This window comes from Eulemur rufifrons, chromosome 4 (assembly GCF_041146395.1).
Source record: "Eulemur rufifrons isolate Redbay chromosome 4, OSU_ERuf_1, whole genome shotgun sequence".
NCBI lineage: Eukaryota > Metazoa > Chordata > Mammalia > Primates > Lemuridae > Eulemur > Eulemur rufifrons.
Window position 1 is genome coordinate 7300483 of NC_090986.1, and position 24137 is coordinate 7324619.

Genomic DNA, 24137 nt, shown 5'->3' on the forward strand with positions numbered 1-24137 from the left:
TTTTAGAATTTCAGGTCTTGTGTACTTTTCCAAACTGGAAACAACCCAAATCTACATTAGTAATAGAAATAAAAAATAAAATAGGCTATATATCTTTTCATAAAGGATGTTATACCTATATAACAATTAAATACAGCCACATTGATTATATGGTATAAAAACTTGCAAACCTAATTAAATTATACTGACATAAACGAGTATATTATGTATAATTTCACTAAAACAGTTTAAGAGAAGCAAAATGAATTCAGCAGTTAGAATATTTTGTTGCCATTGGGGAGGAAAGGATAGTGATTTGGGATGAGAATATAAGGGGGCTCATGAAAGGTTTCTAACGTTCTATTTCTAGTGGGCACTGGTTACTCTGTGTGTTCCTATCAAATAATTCATTATTATAGACAGGTTGAGTACGTCTTATCCAAAATATTTGGGACCAAAGTGTTTCAAATTTCAGATTTTTTGAATTTTGGAATATGTATGTGTATATAAAATGAGATATTTTGGGGATGGGACTCATGTCTAAATATAAAATGTATGTATATACACACATACACACACACACACTTTATACACATAACCTGAAAATAATTTTATAAATAATTTTTATTTTTTTTGCATGAAACATTTGCATATACTGAACCATCAGAAAGCAAAGGTGTCAATATCTCTATCACCCATATAGACAATCTGTGCTTTTGTGGCATCGTGCCTAACTGAATTTATATGCTACTGATAAGTAATCATTTTCTTTTGCTTATTCACACATAAGTAGTTAACAGTAAAACAGTGGACATACCATTAATACTATGAAAAAACAATATGTTCAAGGTAACTAATCAGCACAATAGCATCACCAGAACACCCATATCACATGTTGAACAACAGCATCAACAAATGTCAGGTTTTCAGTTTCTACCTGTGATATTGTGTTCTAATTAAAATGTTTCTGCACAGAGTATTTTATTTTTTAGGTTTGAACAAACATCAGAAGCTTTTGATGGACCAGGCTGTTGGTCCTCCAGAAATGAGGTGGCATTCTGCTGGATGGCTTGTTAGAATGTTTCCTTCAGTTTGATTTGCCTCATTAAGAATAATTTTTCTTTGACAAGTCTCTATAATTTTATAAACTGTCATGATTTCTTATTCTACTATGAGTACACATGGGATATTTGTGGTTCCCTTCAATTTTTATTTAATTGTGATAGATTTTTGCTTGTTTCATGATAACATACCATTAAGTGGCATGTGTTCACTGGACTTTATGAATCTACTTCAATACGTAACTCAGATCTTCATTTTTGCCTTTACACAGTGTTCATTATCTTCTGAACATCAATTTCAGCATAGAATTTCAACTATCCTTCTGTTTCTTCAGTTCATATATGTTGTTCACTTTAACATTATATTTTTCTGTAAGATGTTTCATATTTTCAGCACTGTCCAGTTTCTCCTAAAGATTGACTTTCTGTACTATAGACAAATGTAAATGCTTCCTCTTTTTCTTATTACTGTTACCCATAAGAGTATCTGCAGGCAGGTTTGAGCATTTTAATATATCTTTGCATTGCAGAGTAGAAAAGAAACAAAAAACAACCACAGTAAATAATGCACATAGATCTTGGCCCTTTGCGAAGCATCATGGGAAACGTGTGTAACTGGTGCATCTGGCCTGCACACATGCTATTTTATTCCTTTTTGTGGGCATATTTGCATGGGGAAATATGGGTGTGCCCACTGAATAAGCTTGTGTTAGGCAACTGTGTTTTGACTCTGAGCCATCACATGAGATCCTGTGTGAAACTCCACTTACGGCGTCATGTCAGCACTCAAAAACTTTAGCTTTTTGAACATTTGAAATTTTTGGTTTAGGAAGCTCAACCTGTCCTTATCATTGCCTTATTTTTAAGTATACATGCAATGCTTCAACACACAAATGTAATTGGTTGGATCCAGAAGTTTTTTCTGGTTAGTTTCAAGGTCAGTAGACATAAAGGTTTGTTGAAGACTCTAGAATTACGGAGTCTAGATTTGTATCCTGGATCTCACCACTTTTTATCTCAGAGCCACATTTCTGATCTTCAGTTTCTTTATCTGCAAAATAGTTTAATTATGTTCCTCTTGTATAGTTAGTGAGGGGATCTATCTTCTTAATAAATATTACCTCTGAGGATGATCCTTGTTTTTTATTCTATGGGCTGTGGGACAATGGATATTAGCTTGAGGCATAGAAAAGATGAGATTCTAGTCAAATATATTTTCAAGATAAATAGTGAGGAGGTAAAAATTAGAGATGCTGCCCAGATAAAAGAAAAAGGGGTAAAGGCATATTTTCTATTTCTGGCCTCTTGCTCATCTTTGAACATGGATGGGGGGACTACCCAGGTAATATATGGAAGGAAGGGAGGGAGGGAAAGTGGGATTTTGTGATGTACAAGGTCCAGGTCCAATCCAGCAGGGCATCCTTGGATATTACAGAGATATCGGAGGGTATAAAGAATTCTGTTTTCTATTTATAATTGTTTTTCATTTCTTCCATCTGTTATGTACACTTTTTTTTTTCCACCTAAAACTTAATCTTCCTTACAATTTTACCTTGTTAATAAACCCTAGGAGCAAAGAACAAGTATAAAAAGGTTTTCTACTCACTGTTTCTTAATTTCTAAAGCTAGTCTAGATGAAATCTTCACTTGTTCTAGGAAGTTGGCATAGACAGCATTTGTTATCATACCATTCTGAGCAGGGATCTCTGTCAAGAGGAGGGATTCTCTGAGAAGGAGCCAGTTGTCACATGTACATGGCAAACACTCAGACAGGTTAGGTGACAACCATTAACATTTTCACTGTGGCCAGGCAGTACTCTGGCTGGCTGTGTGGGAAAAGAGCCAAACTCTAAGGGAATCAAACTAGGGCATTTTGTGGATTAGTGCATTTACCCGGGGATTATTTATTGTGTTAAATTATTTGACAGACACTAAGCTAAGGGCAAAGTTGAGTAGACATTAATACGGCATACTTGCACTTCAGGAAACTCATCTTAGTCAGATGCTCCAAACTCCTGTAATTGACAACAACCAACTGCAAGCTCATCCAGAGAGTGGGAATGTATTCAGGGGAGGAAGGAAATGCCATGTCAACATGAGTGGATGAGACATTTGCCCCTGGGCATGCACTGGAAATTTGGGTGAGGTTGGGACATGTGGGGAGAGAAGTATCCCAGCAGAGGCAGCAGCATGAGGGAGGGTAGGCACATGGGGGGCTTATTCAGGATAAGCAGTGAGTTTGCTGGACCAACGAGACTCAAGGTGGGAAGCAGAGAGTGTGGGATCTCTGTGATCATCTAGGGACTGTGGTAGATCTGGTGGGGGCTGCAGAGGTAGTGAGGCACTTTTGAGCAAGAAGGTGGGTAGGTAAAAGCAGTATTTCAGGAGGACTATGAGGCAGTTGTGATTGGAATGAATGGAATTCAGTGTGTCACATAAATTAGAAGTTTTGTAATAATCTCATTCAAGCCTTGAGACTTTCCTCCTCTGTTAAACTTAGAGAGGGATGGTCTCCTTCAGAGATGCTTTCAACTGCTTACAGGCAACACTACCATATGCTATCTCCCAGCAGAAATTGGTTTGAACCAGAGCAAATAAAATAGGGTAAATTCTCTTGCTCACAATGGCACAATGTTTTATCTCGTATTTTCTACTAGTTTTTAGAACATTTAGTGTGTTGCTCTGGATGCTCCTGACAGCCCCAAAATATTTTCTTGTACAGATAAGAAATTGGCATTGATGGAAAGGATTGAATATGTTATTATACTTCAAGTGGAGTGCTCCTCTTAAGACTGTCTCCCCTGGGCATGACCTTAGAGACCATGGGTGTCCTGCTGCAGTTGAACCTGGACCTTGGAAAGATCTAAGTGGGCCTTCCCAGCCCGCAGTAGTTACCTAATTATCATGGCCATAGTAAAGCTGTTCCCTCCCTCCACTTCTTTCACCTTTTGTCATTTTGCAGGTATTGAGAGTCCTGGAACTGGGTTCAAAGCTGTGGTTCAAATCCCAGATGACACTTTGTGCGTGTTAACTTCATAAAGAAGAGCTTGGAAGAGTGAAGCGTAAACAATAATCCTTTATTATTCTTCACCCCTGAAGTCTCTCCTGAATTTGTACCCTGTGGCAGAGAGATTCAAACTCCCCAAGAGTTCAGTTCTTGCCCAAGATTTGTTTTACTTTTGCTTGGTTGCCCCTCCTGTCTTTGTTTCATTTAAAGTAATAATAAAATTGGGGGTGGAGACCCCCAAGAAAAGGGTCCTACCAACTCCCTAGGACTGGCACTGTGGGCACAAGTAGATTTTCAAGGCTCTAAGACAGAATTAAGAACAACATCCATGCAAGTTTTTTGGACACTCGTTTTCCTTTGTTTTTTTTTTGTTTGTTTTTTGAGAATATATTATTTTAATGTTTCTCCTTCCATTGGTTCATATTATGCATATTAATATATGCAGATATGAGGCAAATGTTAACATGCTTTCTTAAGGTTTAAACATAACCTGTTGTATGTCAGTGTTTGGAGAGTTTGACAGAGAAAGACATTTGTATGCTGATATTTAGCATAAAGTACTAGAATTAGTTTTTTCTCCATTTTACCTGACTATGCATAATAGTGCAATCCTGCATAAATCCCAACTGTAAAAATACTTTCTTTAACATACATACATCAAAAACTGTTTCTTTCACTGAATGGAACAATTTGAAGAATTGCATTTGTAAGCTAATATTGAGAGTTTTTAAACTCTCTGTTAATTGGTTCATATTATTCAGATTTACATATGCAGCTATAAAAGAAAACTACAAGAATGCTTTCTCAAATTATAAGCTGCTTTCTTTCAGTGAATAAATGCTTTCCATACAGAAATACATTTGTATGCCAACATTTGGTATAAGTTATTAGGACATGTTTCTTCCTCCATTGTACCTGAAGTGGCCTTATAGATAAATCCTACAATAAAACCAAAAGTAAAAATGCTTTCTTTAAAATTTCAAGATTTTGGGGGATATAAGTGTTTTATTTTTACATAAATAATTGTATAGTGGGGAAGTCAAGTCAGGGTTTTCAGTGTACCTGTCACCCAAATTGTATACATTGTAGCTAATTGGTAATTTTTTGTCCCTCCCCTTCTCCCAATATCCCCCCTTCTAAGTCTCCAATGTCAATTATACCACTCTGTACGACCATGTATACACATCATTTAACTACCACTTATACATGAGAATATGTGGTATTTGTTTTTTCATTCCTGAGATACTTCACTTAGGATAATCTCCAATTTTATCCAACTTGCTGTAAAAGATCTTTCTTTTTTATGCCTGATTACTATTTCATGGCACATATGTGTATGTGTGTGTGTGTGTGTGTGTGTGTATATATATATATGCAATGTGTGTGTATATATATATGCATATATATATATGCAACATGTGTATATAAAATGCACACCACATTTTGTTTATCCACTTGTTATTTGATGGGCACTTACGTTGATTCCATATCTTTGCAATTGCATATTGTGCTGAGATAAACATACAAGTACAGATGTCTTTTTGATATAATGACTTATTTTCCTATGGGTAGATACCCAGTAGTGAGATTGCAGGATCAAATGGCAGGTCTAATTTTAGTTCTTTGAGAAATCTCCATACTGTTTTCTATAGAGGTTGTACTAATTTACATTCCCACCAACAGCAAATAAGTATTCTTTTTTCATTGCATGTTTGCCAACATTTATTGCTTTTTTTACATTTTAAAAATGGCCATTTTGCCATGAGTAAGGTGATAGCTCATTTTCATTTTAATTTGCATTTCCCTGATGATTAGTAATGTTGAGCATTTGTTTTCATATGGTTCTTGGCCATTTGTATACTTCTTTTGAAAAATATCTGTTTATGTCTTTTGCCCACTCTTTAATGGGCTTGTTTTTTTCTTGCTGATTTGAGTTTTTTGTAGATTTTTGATATTAGTCCATTTTTGGATGTATAGTTTGCAAGTATTCTTCCCGCATTATGTAGGTTTTCGATTTACTTTTTTGATGATTTCTTTTGCTGTGCAGAAACTTTTTAGTTTAATTGAGACCTATTTATGTATTTTTGCTTTTGTTGTGTTTGCTTTTGTGGTCTTAGTAATAAATACTTTGCCTAGGGCACTGTCCAGAGAGTTTTTCCTGTTTTCTTATAGAAATTGTATAGTTTTACAAGCACCACATGTACTCACCAGCAAATTGGTTTCCCTGATCATCACCTAAGTGCACATCTGGGAATAACACTAATTGGGTATCGGACAGAGGTGGGGGCGTGGGGGAGGGGATGGGTGTATACCTACATGATGAGTGTGTTGCGCACCATCTGGGGAATGGACATGCTCGAAGCTCTGACTCGGGGGGATGGGTGGGACATGGGCAATATATATAACCTGAACTTTTGTACCCCCATAATAAGCTGAAATAAAACACACACACACAAAAGAAATTTTATAGTTTTAGGTTTTGCATTTAAATTTAATGTATGTTGAGTTAATTTTTGTATATGTACACAAGTTTTTTGGACATTGGTTTTCTGACAGGAGCATCTGGCCAGCAGGCAAGATGTGGTCAGTGGGGAAGGTGACCCAGGCTCAGAGTGGGAAAGTCCCAGCAGTAGAGGCGGAGGTAGGGCTGCCCTGCTGCCCCTCCTGCTCCCCTAACTTTACTCCCACAACTTGCCTGTACTCCCTTCTAACTTCTGCTCTGCCAAATGTCCATTCCTCCCGGAGCTTCCTTGCCAGGGAGTCTAAAGAAATAAATGTTAAAAATTGCTTTGATTTTAAAAGTGTTTTTATTAATTCTTACAATATACTGATACAAACCTACAATATATATTTTTACATTAATTAAATTAATTTCATAATTAGAATTAAAATTAATTTTCAAAATTTAAGTTTAAATTACTCAGAAAGTACATGAATTAACCACTGTGTGGCCTGGGTCTTTTTCTCATGCATAATAACATTTTTCTATTTAAAAAATGGTTTTGGCTCTGTCCTAGTGTTTATAAAGCTGCTTTTTTCTTTTCACAAGACTTCACATACCCTCTCCCAGGTCAGTGCCACTTGTGGCCTCCTTAATGTTCAGTGGCTGTCTGATGGTTGATCTAGGACCCCCACAATGCATTAAAGTAATGCCTTGTTGATGATCAGGAAGGTGGTTCAAATCACCTGGCCTTTTCTGTAGCATTGCATAGATAAAGCAAGACCTTGAAAGAAACACACACACTATTATTTCTTTGAAGTTCTGCACTGCTTATTTAAAAGGGATTTTCATTCCTAAGAGGAACCCTAAGTAACACTCTCTGTAGGATTTTTGGAAATTATAAAAGGACAAAGACCCAAATTTCTCAGAACCTTTCTCCCTTAAGTAAAACCCTATTCTTAATGTTTGGCATATTTCTTTCCAGTCATTGCTTATGCACTTTCCATTTTTAGCTCGTACTGTACAACTTTGACTATATTAAGTTATACATTGAATTGATACTTTTAATGGTATATCATCTCTCATAAGCATTTCCCCATGTTCTAAAGTTTTATAAATCCTACTTTTAATAAATGCCTAACGTTTCACCGAAGGGGAATACCTTGTTTACTCAACCAATCGCTGATTATTAGACAGTTCTGTTTTCCCAAATCCTTGTGATTATAAAAAATGTTGAGATGAATGTCTTGGTCCTCATTTGAATTTCCTACAAAATGCCTCCTGGAAGTGGCTGAATGCCTGTTAAAGGGAGGAGAGCCTCCCTGAAGGGGAGGCATCAGGCATCTCCCTGATGTGCCCTGGTTTGATGTCTCCTTGCAAAGTGCCTTCCTGGTAGCCGGTCTCCATGTGTTCTTCTAAGATCAGCACATTTGGCCTCCAGGTGCTGGGGAGTCTGCAGCTGTGACCTCCTCAGGTCTTCCATGAATTCAGGTTCAACTGGCCTACTCTTTGGTGGCCACAAGGAAGGGCTGTGGAGCATTTTGTGACCTTGAAGAATGACAGGATGCCCTTGATGAAGAAGCTAAAGATTTCTAAAGGTGAAATAATGTGTCATCAGCAGAAGCACTGGGTGCACAATCTACCCAAACCCTGTTCTCTCCGGGTAGGTGCTGCAGTCCAGTCCAAACCCTCACCCACTGGGGATGTGAATCTTTAAAAACACAAGACGAGTTCAGACAAGTTGAGATCCAGGGAGTCGTTAAATCTCAAGAACTTCCCCTGAAATGGGTTGATAATGACATCTGTTTTGCAGATTGTTTTCTCACCCCTCCAATAACTTTTCATTGACTGCCTAGGGCCAGGCATGGATATGGGAATCCCACTGTCATGGAACTTGTGTCCATGATACTATATAAATTATAAGCAAATCCCGCCAAAGTTGTGAAGGCTCTGGGACACAGGACAAAGATTGTGGGACAGGACTCAGGAAAGCTCTCTCAGGAGAAGCCATACTTTAGAAGACCATTCTGACGTAGATAGTTAGGAACATGTAAATGTGTCATTATAGGATTAAGAATATCCCTTATGAAATATAACTCATAAAATCAATCTAACAGAAAGTTTATTCATGGCACTCTCTCCATAGTAGCGGGGACTTTTAGAGCAGTCTGTTGTTGATTTTAAAGCTACATGGTTGTCACTAACTAACAGCAAATTATAACACCCAAATTCAATACCAAACCCCCAAATTCATACTACAATCTGAGAAGAAATTTGCTTTTTTCCATTATTTCATGTGACAAATGTGCAGTACATGAAGGTTTATACAAAAATTATTAAATTCTTCATGTAGGGCTTATGAGAATTTAAAATATTAACAATGATTCTGACAGTTATATAATAAAATCCAACATAAGTACCTAACAAAAGTCTTCTGAAATTTTCACTATTTTGTTTTTGATTTTTCAACTACCAACTCCAATAATCCTGGTATTATTTTTTTCTTATTTATTTATTTAAAGCATAGTCAAGTGCGCAGTTGTGAGAAAGGGAAAGAGTAGAACAAGGAGTTTGACCTATAACTGACTGTGAAAAATCAATTGAGATAACTCACTATCTGCAGAGAAGCCATCTTAAGCTTCAAGAATGAAAAGTTTGAAGGCTGACAGAAATCTTCAGAGTTCTGGTCTGCCGAAGTTACCTATAAATATAGTGACCAAAATGAGTGGGCATGGTAGTTGGGTCTTTCTTTGTCCCCCAAACTAGCCAAACGTCAGGAAGCCAGTCTGTAGCTGCTCCTCTCTGCACTACAACACTATGGGGAGGGGCCCCATGTCAGCAGAGGAATCCCACAGTCCACGTGGGCAGAGGGACTGCCTTGGTTTGGGCTCCAATGAGCATACTTGAGACAGACATTTGCTGTGACTCCCCACTCTGCCTCTTTGCAGACACCATTAATCAATCATAGTCATAGGATCCTCACCTCAGTGCCCAGTTAGCAGTGACATGTGTTCTATACATGCATATCAGTTAGGTTTTCATTATTTTCTTGGAACAATTAAAACCTTATTTTTTTCCTTTAAGCATATCTGACCCTTCATTTTGTTTTAGACTTTTTTTCTTACATACCTAATACTCTAGATTCTATGGTCTAATATCAATCTAACACACAATAGTATGAACAAGCAACAGTAGGAAAAACCAAAAGATATCTAAGCTTTTATTCTATTGCAATGAGAAGCCAGTGGCAGTGTTTAAATGAGATAGTGGACAGCATACATTATGTTTTTCAAATTTTCAAGAAATTACTCTGGATGCTGAGTGGAGAACAGACTGTAGGAGGGCAAGATAAGAAGCAGGCAGAGGGCTAAGAGGCTGTCTTTGGCAGAAGATCAGTAGGAGAGGAAGGTGGCTGAAACTGGTTGTAAAAATGGAGACAGAAAGAAGAGGTTGCAATTGGGATTCATGTTGCAGACAGAGCCAACAGGAGTTGCTATGGGATTGTATGGAGGCTGAGAAGTGGGGAAGAGACTCAGGTGGCAGTCTGTTCTCAGTTCTTGGTATGCTCTTGGCTGAAGAATGACCAGACACACCAAAAGCAAAAACTGCTAAAGGCCTTGACTTTTTCTCTGCTATCTGAAACCCAAATCATGATGTAGCTTTTTCCTTAAATGTGCCTTCTATTATTTCAATAGGAAAAATAATCTCAGGATAATCAACAAACAACAGAGGTTTTTTTTTTTTTTTTGTAAAAACACGTACTGTCGTTATGAAGCACTTAATACATCCAGTATTAGAGAAAAGAGACATTCTAGCCACTGCCTGTCACACACATGGTTTCTGTACAGCAGTTGATTATTCCAGTTCCATTTAATTATCACTTGCATGGAGATTTTATACTAACATTTTTATTTTCCTTAAAATGGTATCTGTGAGTTGAGTAGATTAATTTCAGAATTAGAATCATAGAGAATTTAAGTATCAGTTTAAATTTACTAAGATAAAACATTAACTACCATCACTATGGATTAAATTACATTAGGAGAAGATAGGGTTCAGTGTATAGTCTAAGCCTCCAGCCTATTTCCAAGAGGGCAGCACTTGCCTCAGAAATGATTTATCATGAGTGTATTTGGCAGTGGACCAGATTTAAATTCAGAATAATCCCTTTTGTAGACAGGAGCATTTACCCAGACTCCTGATAAGCCTCCTTCACTTAATGATTGTACTTCTCGGGCTGAAACCTAAAATACTCACCTGACTCCTTTCTGATTTTAGGACTGTGGTCTCAGTGTGACAGTTTTGGCAGTCAGTGTATGTGTGGAAGAGAGTCAGGAAAACCCTAAGATAGACTCTTGCCATTCTGTGACCTCACCTCCCCATAAAACTGCAATTATCATTTTATCTATACTGGCAATGATAGTGAACACTAGTGGAGCTGAGACTTTTTTTTTTTTTTTTTTTTTTGAGACAGAGTCTCACTCTGTTGCCCAGGCTAGAGTGAGTGCCCTGGCGTCAGCCTAGCTCACAGCAACCTCAGACTCCTGGGCTCAAGCGATCCTCCTGCCTCAGCCTCCTGAGTAGCTGGGACTACAGGCATGCGCCACCATGCTGGGCTAATTTTTTCTATATGTACTTTTAGCTGTCCATATAATTTCTTTCTATTTTTAGTAGAGACAGGATCTCGCTCTTGCTCAGGCTGGTCTCGAACTCCTGAGCTCAAACAATCCGCCCACCTCGGCCTCCCAGAGTGCTAGGATTACAGGCGTGTGCCACCACGCCCGACCTGGACCTGAGACTTCTGAAAAAACTTTGTAATGAATCCCCCAAATAATTGCACGTTCCAATCAGCATCTCTATGGATACCATTGGAGGGTTTCGAAGAGGCTCTTCCTTTTCCATAATGCTTGGAGGCAGACAGGGTGTCATATGGAAGAGAGCAGGAAATGCTGAGGTCTGACACGAGAGGGCCTGGCAGTGAAGCACATGTTGTGTACTGGACTATGTGCTTCCCTGAGAAAGCCTTTTACTCAACATTTAACACTTAGTTAATTCTTAGATTTCTGAGATGGCCCTTTATTTAAGTTATGGGAAGAATAGGTGACATAAAGAAACTTAAAAGGATTCATCAATGGGTTAGATGTAGAAGATTGAACATAATATATGTTTATAGTAAAATCACTGAAGAATAATTAGCACAACTCAATGTACATTGATTTGGAAAACAAAAGGATACGGAAATTTTCTAGAAAACTATTCTTTATCACTATAAACCTCTGTTTAGAAAGGAAGTCTAAACAATACAATATTCATAGGAGTACAAAAGTTATAAAAAGGCTCCCACAAATACAGATCCAGGATAAAGTAGTTAACAGGGGAATTATACAGTCATTTTAAATATCACATAAATCAATGCTTTTAACTCAATTTAACAACATTACAATAAAAGTAATATTAATACTTACAAATAAATTACAGAAAATATGGTAGATATTTCTACAAGCTGTGAGGGTAAGTCTGGCCTGTGACTGAAATCAAGAAATGTTAATAAAAGAAAAGATTGATAGAGTACACAGTATAAAACCAGGATATTGTACATGGTAAGCAACAGCATAAGTCAAGTAAAAAGAAATATGCCAAATGGGATGGCTATCTGCAAATTATATAACAGAGAAAGGGAAGCATGAATGTGTGTTTGTTCTAGAAAATAAGAAAGCTCTCATAACATATGGTCTCATGGCACAAGGACACAGGAGGCAATGTGAAGGGCCCCTCACTGACCTAAGATGGGACAATTTGAACTCAAAAATAGATTTAGACTGCAGTGTATGGAATCCTATCAAATATACAAAATAATGTTAAGAAAAATATCATTTATATGTTTTCTTTGTTTGCTGGGGCCACTGATCAACCTAAATATAAATAAAAGTGTGAAAAACAGACATGCATCCAAATGTGCTGTCTTAATTGGGATGTTCTGGATGTTTAAAATACAGATTGGCTTTGAAAAGTTTAGTACCAAAAAGTACTTCATTAATAATATGGTATTGATCACATATTGAACTGATAATATTTTGGATATATTGAGTTAAATAAATTATTTTTATTTATTTATTTTTTTTTTTGAGACAGAGTCTCACTCTGTTGCCCAGGCTAGAGTGAGTGCCGTGGCATCAGCCTAGCTCACAGCAACCTCAAACTCCTGAGCTCAAGGGATCCTCCTGTCTCAGCCTCCCGAGTAGCTGGGACTACAGGCATGCACCACCATGCCCAGCTAATTTTTTCTATGTATATTTTTAGCTGTCCATATAATTTCTTCCTATTTTTAGTAGAGATGGGGTCTCGCTCTTGCTCACCACCATGCCCGGCTAATTTTTTCTTATGTATATTTTTAGCTGTACATATAATTTCTTCCTATTTTTAGTGGAGATGGGGTCTCGCTCTTGCTCAGGCTGGTCTCGAACTGCTGAGCTCAAACGATCCGCCCACCTCGGCCTCCCAGAGTGCTAGGATTACAGGCGTGAGCCACCACGCCCAGCCTAAATAAATTATTAAAATCAAGTTCACATGATTCTTTTCTTTTATGTTGCTACTATAAAATTTAAGATGACACATAGCTCCCACTTTAGTTCTAGTAGGCATCGCCTGAGAAGACTGCCTCCATTTTCAAAACTCGGGCTGCCTCCTCAAAAAAACAAGCCATGAAGGTTATAAAATGTGGTTAATTGATTAATTAATTTTAGACACAGGGTCTTGCTCTATTGCCTAGAGTGGATTGCAGTGGCCTGATCATAGCTCACTGTAGCCTCCAGCCCCTAGGCTCAAGTAATCCTCCTTCCTCAGTCTCCTCATTAGCTGGGACTACAGGCATGCACCACCACGCCTGGCTATTTTATTATTATTATTTTTTGTAGAGATGGGGTCTCTGTTGACCAGGCTGTTCTCAAACTCCTGGCTTCAAGTGATCCTCTTGCCTTGGCCCCCAAAAGTTCTAGGATTATAGGCACGAACTCCCATGCCCAGCTCAAAATCTTAAATTTTAAAATAGTTATTATAATTTCCAATTTTGAATATTATAAATATTAAGCACAATGGATATAATGTAATATGCAAAGTTAAATGTGAATGTCTTCCAGGCAGTCCCAGGTCCCTATCTACAGGGAGAGACAACCTTGGTTGCGCCTATGAATATACGAGATCCCATCACCTGTCACTCACGAGATTAAGGGAGGGGATTGAGGCTATATCCAATCAGGAGCGCTGGCTTGGGTTCTGGCCAATGAGGCTCACGGCGGGACAGGAAGGGGCGGCTTCTACAATCTGGCGTAGTTTTTGTCCCTTCCGTTAGCCCGCCAAGCTCAATCCCTTTTCACTGCTCCTTCTCCTTCACTGTGAAAGGCCCACTTGTCTGTGCTGCAGCCTGTATTGCCCTGTGCCTGGCAGGAACTGCAAGATTCTGTAAGGAGGATACCAGGACAACACGGAAGCTGGGAAATGGTGAGTGTGCGGGGTTGGTTTCCCTGCGGGGTGGGAACCGGCCGGAACCGGCTGTGGCGGGTCACAGGCCTCCCCGCGTCAGCTCCGGAGTCTGCGGACCCGAGTCCCCGCCGGTTCAACTCAGCCCTCAGACGCCTGTGGTCATAGGGAGGGGGCTAGAGCCCCAGCCAGGACCCTGGGATCCCTGTCCCATACACACGTGACTTTGAACAGCTGGAAGCCCTCTCTGGACAGCTCTGAGCCCGCAGCCCCACGTCTCTTCCAGATTGTGCGGTAAGGACAGGAGGGTCTTTAGGGGAGAATCCCGACTCAGTGGTGGGTTCCATGAGGGCCCCGGTCTTTTCTTTCTCCTGTTAAAAATTAAACTAAGACACCATTAGAACATTAAAGAGTTTATCAGCGCAAACAATGATGTATGAGTCAGGAAGTCCCCAGCCATGGTTTGTGTTTGGGGGTCCACAGGAGGGGCTTGAAGGAAAGGATTTTATAAGGTGCATGAGGAAGGAAAGCAAATTCAATAATTGTTTGGTTACAGTTATGTAGTCACCTTATTTGATCTGTCTAGGTAGCTATCTTCTGGTTATATAATCAGAGCCTAATTGGTAGTTTGTAGTTCGTACCGCCTAAATGTTGTTGCTCTCTAAGTTAGGAATTTACAAAAAATGCATTTGAGTTAGATTTCTGTATCCTTAGGTAGGAAGTCAGGACACAAGGATCAGTTCAGTCTAATTGTCAACTATTTAGTTATTTTAATACTGCACAGAAGGACTTGTTTCTCCCTGCATTTTCCAAAGTCTGCGAGGAGAATCTCAAATTCACTCCCCCTTTCCCCCAGATTAACTCTCCTAAAGTTTGCAGTAAAATCCTAAATTTCTAGTTTTTCTCCCACATTCCCAAATGTCAGCTTTCACTTACCGGGTCACATTATCCACTATTTGTCCCTTATTGTACTTTTCAAAGTGACAGTATTTTAATTGTTTTTCATTTTTCACAGGGTAGTGGGTGGCTCTTTTTAAAATATTTGTGTTTCTGAACATGAGGAAATTAGAGAACATTCACTTGACACTCTGCTTTATCAATTCTTTGTGCCTCTCCTTTGTTTTCTTTTTTTTTTTTTTTAAGACAGATTCTCGCTCTGTTGCCGGGCTAGAGTGCTGTGGTTTCTACTACTTTTGTCTTCCCTAGGCAAAAACATCTTACCAGAATGTCTTTGGGTTGAGGTTTGTCTTTAGAAACTTTATAGGGTGATGTGTCCTTGGCCACCCTCCTGTCTTTTCCTGGTACTGGATTTTACAACTGTCTGGGGATGACCCAGAATGCCCACAGTGGCCATGTCTCTTCGAATGTCTACTGAACATCAGCCCTGGCGTCTTCTCCATGAGGACAGCCTGAGATTTGGGGCTGGAGCCTGTCAGGAGAACATCAGGAGGCCTTGGAGCTAAGTGGAATCTCCTGGTATATCCTTCATCTAGAAAGTTAACTTCTTGAGACATTAAGAGTTTCTTCCTCCATCCCCAGTTTTCATTTTTTGGAGACATGCCAATTGGATGCTGGTATTGAGGGAAAAACGCACAAATGATTCCTGTTCTCTGAATTTTCTCTCTATTGAAGGAAGAAAAACTATCCCAAAGGATAAGGAAAACAGACCCCAGTGAGGGGGGTTCAAGAACATGCAAGGCAAAATGCACTTTGGGCACACAGGGGGACACAGTGCAGGGACTCCAGGGACAAGGGTCATCCAGTTCTTCAATAAGAAGAATGGGGATGGACAGATGTGCCAAGTGATAGGATGGCCTGACTTGTCAGTTACTTGAGTCCCACATGTTATTGTTTCTGTCATCACTGCCCCTCCCTGGGATTACCACGTAGAAAATATTTTAGATTCAGTTTTTCTTTAACTGTTAAATAAATTTTAGCAGTAGAGCTTGAAGCCTAAGAAAATATTTTCAAATGGGCATGAAATATGTGGATCTTAGGAAAAAAATCTGGTCATATATTCCACTTGTTAAAAATTCTTATTTATCATTTTTCTTCCCAGAGTGAGTGTAGTAAGTTTCTCAGGTATGTTCTTTATTTGGAGGTGATTTTGGAATTCCCGGCCTTAGCTTTGGGAATGCTACATGAAAAAGGAAATAGGAAAAAATCTCTCTTCCCTTTTGGTTGCAGAGAAATGAATACATTTCTACCAGAAAGTAGGGTAGAAAAATGGGTGAATGACAAAGATTCACCAAAACATCCATTCCTCTTTTTTTTTTTTTTTTGCAGGGTGGATAATTTGTGACAGTGGCTAACTCTGTTTTGTATCCTGTTGTCAGGATGTTGGAGTTCAATGATGAATGTTAGGAGACAGGATTTGGCAACTCCTAAATTTGTTTCCTAAATGATTTTTATCATACAAATAATAATTAAATGAACTGTTTATTGTCTAAAAGGGATAGATACTTTTGCTTTTCCTGTTGAGGTGTGACACTTTACACAAATTGCCTTACAATTTCTGTGATATTACAATAGATACATTTTGTTTTTTCCCTTGATTCCTGGCTCTCAGCTTTTGTTTTTTGTTTTTTTTTATTTCATCTTATTATGGGGGATACAGAATTGCAGGTTACATACGTTGCTCCTGTACCGCCTTTCCCCCCAAGTCAGAGCTCCAGGCGTGTCTGTTCCCCAGGTAGTGCGCGTTGCACCCATCATGTAGGTATATATCCCTCCCCCCAGCTCTCAGCTTTTGTAAGCTTTGTTATTTCCTTAGCAATAGGAACATCCTTTATTAGATTATTTGGTCTTTTGTCCTTGGTTTCTGAGGTAGCTCCTGACCAGTAAAGATGAAAAATAGTATTTTGTTATTTACAGCAAGCTCTTTATAACACTTGAGGTTACCCTAATTAGAGGATTTTTCGAAAACCTCTAGAAACCACTGGATGGGAGGCTGGTTGCCTAGGGAACCAGCCACTTGCCCAGAGGTATAGAATTTTCCATCCCACCCTGAACTGTTAGGGAGGAGAGAGGGGCTTATGGTTAAGTTGATTATCAATGACTTATGGTTTAATTTTGTGAATAAAATGAAGCTTCCATAAAAACCCAAAAGGATGGGATTTGTGGAGCTTCCTGATAGCTGAACACACAGACATTCCTGGAAGGTGGTGAGTCGATCAAGGACATGAATGTTCTGTACCCATCCCTCTTTTCCAGGTAGATGGTGTTGTGAGTGAACTGGGTTTGAGGACACCCAGCTGGTGCTGGTGTCTACTGCAAAATTGATTGCTTGCTTGTTGATAGGAAGTCACCTCACCTTTGGTCACAGAAATCTGTGTTGATTGTTGTGGTATGAGAGCAGATGATTCAAATTTTTTTTTTTTTTTTTTTTTTTTTTTTTTTTTTTGAGACAGAGTCTCACTCTGTTGCCCAGGCTAGAGTGAGTGCCGTGGCGTCAGCCCAGCTCACAGCAACCTCAAACTCCTGGGCTCAAGCGATCCTCCTGTCTCAGCCTCCCGAGTAGCTGGGACTACAGGCATGCACCACCATGCCCGGCTAATTTTTTCTATATATATATTTTTTTAGCTGTCCATATAATTTCTTTCTATTTTTAGTAGAGATGGGGTCTCGCTCAGGCTGGTCTCGAACTCCTGAGCTCAAACAATCCGCCCACCTCGGCCTCCCAGAGAGCTAGGATTACAGGCGTGAGCCACCGCGCCCGGCCCAAATTTTTGATTTGAATCAAAAATGATTCAAATTTTTCCCATTTAGAATTTTGTTTTATTCTATAAATATGACACTGAGTTTGAATGGTGTTGCTGGCTTCTTTAAATGTGGTTTATTTTTTATATAAAGTTAGATAAATAACACTGAGCAAAAAGCAGTCTTGAGCCCAGTGACTCCAAGCTAAGGCCAAACTTGAGCCTGCCAAGGAGGTCTTTGAAGGCCCAGTGAATTCTTCCTGGGGAGCCTTCACTGAAAGTTTCCCAGCCTGCTCACTCCAGCAAATCTTTTTTGCCATATAATTCCTGTTTTTCCAAGTATTTAAAATTTTTATCCCATGATTTGAGTATAAGCTTTTTATTTTCTTGGTTGAATTTATGAGTGTAATGAGTGGTATGGTCTGAAGAAACAAAGTTAATTTTTGAAGTAAGTTGTTTGTTTTATGCTGAGTTTTAAAAAGGTATAATTCCACGTGCACTCACCATCCAGGTGAATAAATAAGCACTGGGGACAGGGACAGTGGCGGATGCCTGTAATCCGAGCAGTCTGGGAGGCCAAGGTGGGAGTGTTGCTTGAGCTCAGGAGTTTGAGACAACTCTGAGCAACAGCAAGACCCCATCGCTATAAAAAAAGAAAAAAGAAAAAAATTCCTGGACATCATGGCATAAGCCTTTAGTCTTAGCTATTCAGAAGGCTGAGGCAAGAGGATCCCTTGAGCCCAGGAGTTTGAGGTTGCAGTGAACTATGATGATGCCACTGTACTCTAGCTGGGGTGACAGAGTGAGACTCTGTCTCCAAAATAAATAAATAAATAGGCATCAGGCAATTGTTTGTCTCCCTAGAGGTGATATCACTCTTGATTTTTTTTTTTTTTTGTTATTCTTTATTGCTTAACCATCCATTTGTCATAAAGCAGCATTTTCTTCATTTTTGTCTCTTTTGACTTTTCAGTAACTTAAGGTTACTATTAATATACCATTAACATTATGCTGAAAAGATTTTTTATGATTTCTGTGCCTCATTCTGTGTCATACAGGCTATGGTCTGGGTTTGTGGATGACCCAGTTTACTCCCCAATTTCACTGATTTTAGTACTTGAGTTGTTTTAAGCTTTGTTTTTTGATGGTGCTGATAATGTCATTCTTGGTTTTGTTCTCAAGTTCCCTCACTTTATAAATTTGTCAGGCTAAAGATAGAAACTAAGGCACAAAATGTATGTTTATTTATTTATTTATATTATTATTTAAAAAACATTTTTTTTTTATTTCAGCATATTACGGGGGTACAAATGTCTAGGTTACGTATGTTGCCCTTGCCCCACCCCAATCAGAGCTTCAAGCGTGTCCATCCCTCAGACGGTACCCACCACAAGCATTAGGTGTGTATATACCCATCCCCTCCTCCCCACTCCCACCTGCCTGACACCCAATGAGTGTTATTAATATATGTGCACTTAGGTGTTGATCAGTTAATACCAATTTTATGGTGAGTACATGTGGTGCTTATTTTTCCATTCTTGGGATACTTCACTTAGTAGAATGGGTTCCAGCTCTATCCAGGAAAATACAAGAGATGCTAGATCACCATTGTTTCTTATAGCTGAGTAGTACTCCGTGGTATACATATACCACATTTTATTAATCCACTCATGTTTTGATGGGCACTTGGGTTGTTTCCACATCTTTGCAATTGTGAATTGTGCTGCTATAAACATTCGAGTGCAGATGTCTTTTTTATACAGTGTTTTTGTTCTTTTGGGTAGATGCCCAGTAATGGGATTGCTGGATCAAATGGTAGTTCTACTTGTATCTCTTTGAGGTGTCTCCATATTGCTTTCCACAGAGGTTGCACTAGTTTGCAGTCCCACCAGCAGTGTATGAGTGTTCCTATCTCTCCGCATCCACGCCAACATTTATTGTTTTGGGATTTCTTGATAAAGGCGATTCTCACTGGGGATAAGTGATATCTCATGTGGTTTTTTTGTTTTTTGTTTTTTGTTTTAAGGCTGGTCAAGTGAAGCAGTGGGAGTGGAGAAGGAACAAAGGAATCTGTAACTGGTTCTAATCAATTAGTTGTAAACAGCACTGCTCTTGGACCAGCCTCATTGTGGTTTTGATTTGCATTTCCCTGATGATTAGAGATGTTGAACATTTTTTCATATGTTTGTTAACCATTAGTCTATCTTCTTTTGAAAAGTTTCTGTTCATTTCCTTTGCCCACTTTTTGATTGGGTTGTTTGATTTTTTTCTTGCAGATTTTCCTGAGTTCTATGTAGATTCTAGTTATCAACCCTTTATCAGATGTGTAACATGTGAATATTTTCTCAGATTATGTAGGTTGTCAATTTGCTCTCGTGATAGTTTCCTTGGCTGTGCAGAAGCTTTTTAATTTGATCAGGTCCCGTTTATTTATTTTTGTTGTGGCTGTGATTGCCTTTGGGGTCTTCTTCATAAATTCTTTGCCTAGGCCAATGTCTATAAGGGTTTTTCCAACATTTTTTTCTAGAACACAGTTTCACACCGTAGGTTTAAGTCTGTTATCTACTGTGAGTTGATTTTTCTTAGAGGTGAAAAGTGTGGATCCTGTTTCAGTCTTCTACATGTGGCTATCCAGTTTTCCCAGCACCATTTATTGAATAAGGATTCTTTCCCCCAGTGTATGCTTTTGTCTGCTTTGTCAAAGATTAGATGGCTATATGAGGATGGTTTTATATCTGGGTTCTCGGTTCTGTTCCATTGGTCTATGTCTCTGTTCGTGTGCCAGTACCATGGTGTTTTAGTTACTATAGCCTTGTAGTGTAGCTTGAAGTCTGGTAAATTGATGTCTCCCAATTTATTCTTTTTGCTTAAGGTTGCTTTTGCTATACTGGGTCTTCTATGATTCCATACGAAGCATAGAATTATCTTTTCTAGATCTGTGAAAAATGATGTTGGTAACAAAATGCATGTTTAAAGTATTTACTTGAGCAGTGTTGGGGATAGCTGCCTGGAAGTCTCAGACCTAAGTAACCTTGGATATGAGCTCCATTTGGTCTTTATTACAAGAATGTTTTTGAAGGCAAAAAGGAGAAAAGAATTGGGCCAGTAAAAAGTTTTTTGTCAAGAATTCTCATTGGTTTACCCAAATAGTGATGGGTGATTGGCTGTACATTGTTGAACTATAGGGTATATGGTATGGTGTCAAGGGTGTAGCAATGTTAATTTATAATAGCTACTTGTGGTATCTGTAAGTCAAGAGCCCGTACACCAAGCAGCTTCTAGAAATTATTACTTAGCTCAGGGGTCAAGGAGTTGAGTAGGACATAACTGGTGACTCATTCCTGTGACTGTCTGGGCCTGATAATTTAGAGGAGATGCACATTACTCAAATTTTAAAAAAAACTTTCTTTTATTTCTTATTTTCCTTTTTTGATCAAAATTCTTCTCTTTGAAAGCATTAATGATCTAAGTGTAAGTGTCAAGGTATCCTGCACCACTGAGAGGGGTCACTTCCAGATAGTCCTGTCCTAAGTTAGTTGGTGAGGAAAAAGAGAGAATATGTCTCAGTGAGGAGTTTTATGAATGCCCTAAAACCAAATTGAAATGGCATCAGTGAGATTTCAGCCAAGTCATTGATTTATATAGCTGCTGTCACTTATTTTATCATCTCCAGTTTTTAGAATACAATGACTTTAATTTTCTTAGGACAAATAAAACAACAAGAGACACATAGCATTCACAACTGGATTAGTAAATATAATGCACATAAGGGTTATAAAAAGAGGATTTTTATGCCAGAACAACAATAACAAAAACCCTATTCCATTAGCGAGCCAACTAAAAATATCATGAAGAAAATTAAATCCAAGTTCTTCTTTAGAGACTTGTAACCAAGTGACTTTTCTGATTTTTCCTAGATGAGTTTCTACATCACTGGAATTATTTATATATATACAATAAGAGGTATTTGCCATCATTCATAGACCTCCTTGCTCAGCTAGTATATAATCCAAAATAATGTAACAGCCTACCACAACCTCAGCCAGTGCTTTAATATTAATAGCTTTTTGTTGAGCTGTGATGGAGGCAGTGGTTTTGCCATCAGTTTTTTCTAAGGTTGATTTCTAATCATGTGTTTATGTGAAGTGTCACCCACTAAGGCAAAAGAATTATCCCTAAGAAATGCAAAAAGCTATCTTCTTCATGGCCAGGCAGATAACTAGCATTTTCCTCAAATATAATGCCCATTTAAAATAAATTAGTGTTCATGCCTAGAGAAAAGTTTGAGGAAACTAGTCCAGTGTTCACTTTCTTCAGAGCTATCTATAGATGGGGGGGAACAAATATCCTAAGAGACGTTGCTCTTCAATTTAGCAGCACAGGGATTGGCCAACAGTACCTAATATGGCTCCTTCCAATGCAGTGGGAGGGAATCTTTTATTTAATGTCATTGCCAATAAACAAAATTTCTAGGTTGGCAGTCAATGATCATTGACATCTACATCTCCTGGGAGCTCACTGTTAAAAATCTTTACACAGTGTAGAATCTTTAGTGAGAAACTTTGTAAGGCCTTGACAATAATGAAGAATATCACCCACATTTAAGATGAGCTGGTTTGTAGGGTACTTCATCCAGGTCCATGGGGCTTTCTGTCACTATTTTAAAGGGAGAAATCTGATGTTTTCCAGATGGGGTAGAAGGTAAGTTAAACAATATCAAGAGAAGAGCCTTTTGCCAGAGAAGATGAAAAGTTTCTGTGAACTTTGCCAATTGTTTTTTTTATTCCATTTGTGCATTCCACCGGTTCAGAAGACTAAGAGTGGTATACACAATGAAAATGCTGAAAAATTGGCCATATGTAAATAGATTGAATTATTCAACCAATTACATTGGTTTTTTGATCTCTGTGAAGTTTAGAAGGAAGTCCCAAAGATGAAACAGTACAAGACTTAAAATGGTCATGGTTGAAGATGCAGTTGCAGAGCAATTTGGTCCTTTTTCACAGTTTACTGAAAAGGTAAACCAAAGTCTCCTATTATCTCATCAATACTTTATGAAAATATTACTTTAAAAAACAATTTGTACCCTTTTATTATTATATTATTAATATTAAGGCTAATTTTAATAAAACTTTGTAAACAGATCTATCCAATTTCAATCAGCTTTTATCACACTAGATAATGTTTCCATAAACTCTTTTTCTTTTTTTTTTTTTTTTTTTTTTTTTTTTTTTTTTTTGAGACAGAGTCTCACTCTGTTGCCCAGGCTAGAGTGAGTGCCGTGGCGTCAGCCTAGCTCACAGCAACCTCAAACTCCTGAGCTCAGGCGATCCTCCTGTCTCAGCCTCCCGAGTAGCTGGGACTACAGGCACGCACCACCATGCCCGGCTAATTTTTTCTATATATATTTTTTAGCTGTCCATATAATTTCTTTCTATTTTTAGTAGAGATGGGGTCTCGCTCTTGCTCAGGCTGGTCTCGAACTCCTGAGCTCAATCCGCCCACCTCGGCCTCCCAGAGTGCTAGGATTACAGGCGTGAGCCACCGCGCCCGGCCCATAAACTCTTAATAACCTCTTACAAATTTTCCCATTCTTTCTCCAACTTTCTATATCATTTAGTGTGTCTATCTTTTTTCTTATTTTATTCCTTTAGTTTAATTCAACATTTAAATAACTTCTAAACTAGGCAAAATTTCTTTTCCTTTGAGAAAAACCGCATCCTCTTGTCTCTTTTGTATAACTTTTGGTCACCAAAAAACACATCTCATTTTCTTCATACATTCTGTATATACAATAGTTTCTCTTCTTTTCTCTAGTTAAGCTTACCATATGTTAGTCAGAATTTTAAGTCTGAGTAATCTTAAGTCATAGTGAAAAACCTAAGAACTAAAAAAACTCTCTCATACTAACAATTCGTGAATACACGTTTTGTAAGTTTTAGAAATCTAGGCCGGGCGTGGTGGCTCACACCTGTAATCCTAGCACTCTGGGAGGCCGAGGTGGGCGGATCGTTTGAGCTCAGGAGTTCGAGACCAGCCTGAGCAAGAGCGAGACCCCATCTCTACTAAAAATAGAAAGAAATTATATGGACAGCTAAAAATATATATAGAAAAAATTAGCCGGGCATGGTGGTGCATGCCTGTAGTCCCAGCTACTCGGGAGGCTGAGACAGGAGGATCCCTTGAGCTCAGGAGTTTGAGGTTGCTGTGAGCTAGGCTAATGCCATGGCACTCACTCTAGCCTGGGCAACAGAGTGAGACTCTGTCTCAAAAAAAAAAAAAAAAAGAAATCTAGGCATTCTAATAAAACAATTTTTCAATGTGGAACTGGATGTGTTTTCTAACACATCTAAATATCTTTTGTTTCTCAGAAATAAGAAGCCAAAAGTATATAAGCTTAAACTCATATTTAGTAATCAATGTCCTAGCATTAATTATTTGAAAATAATCCAGATATTTCATGAATACCCATCACA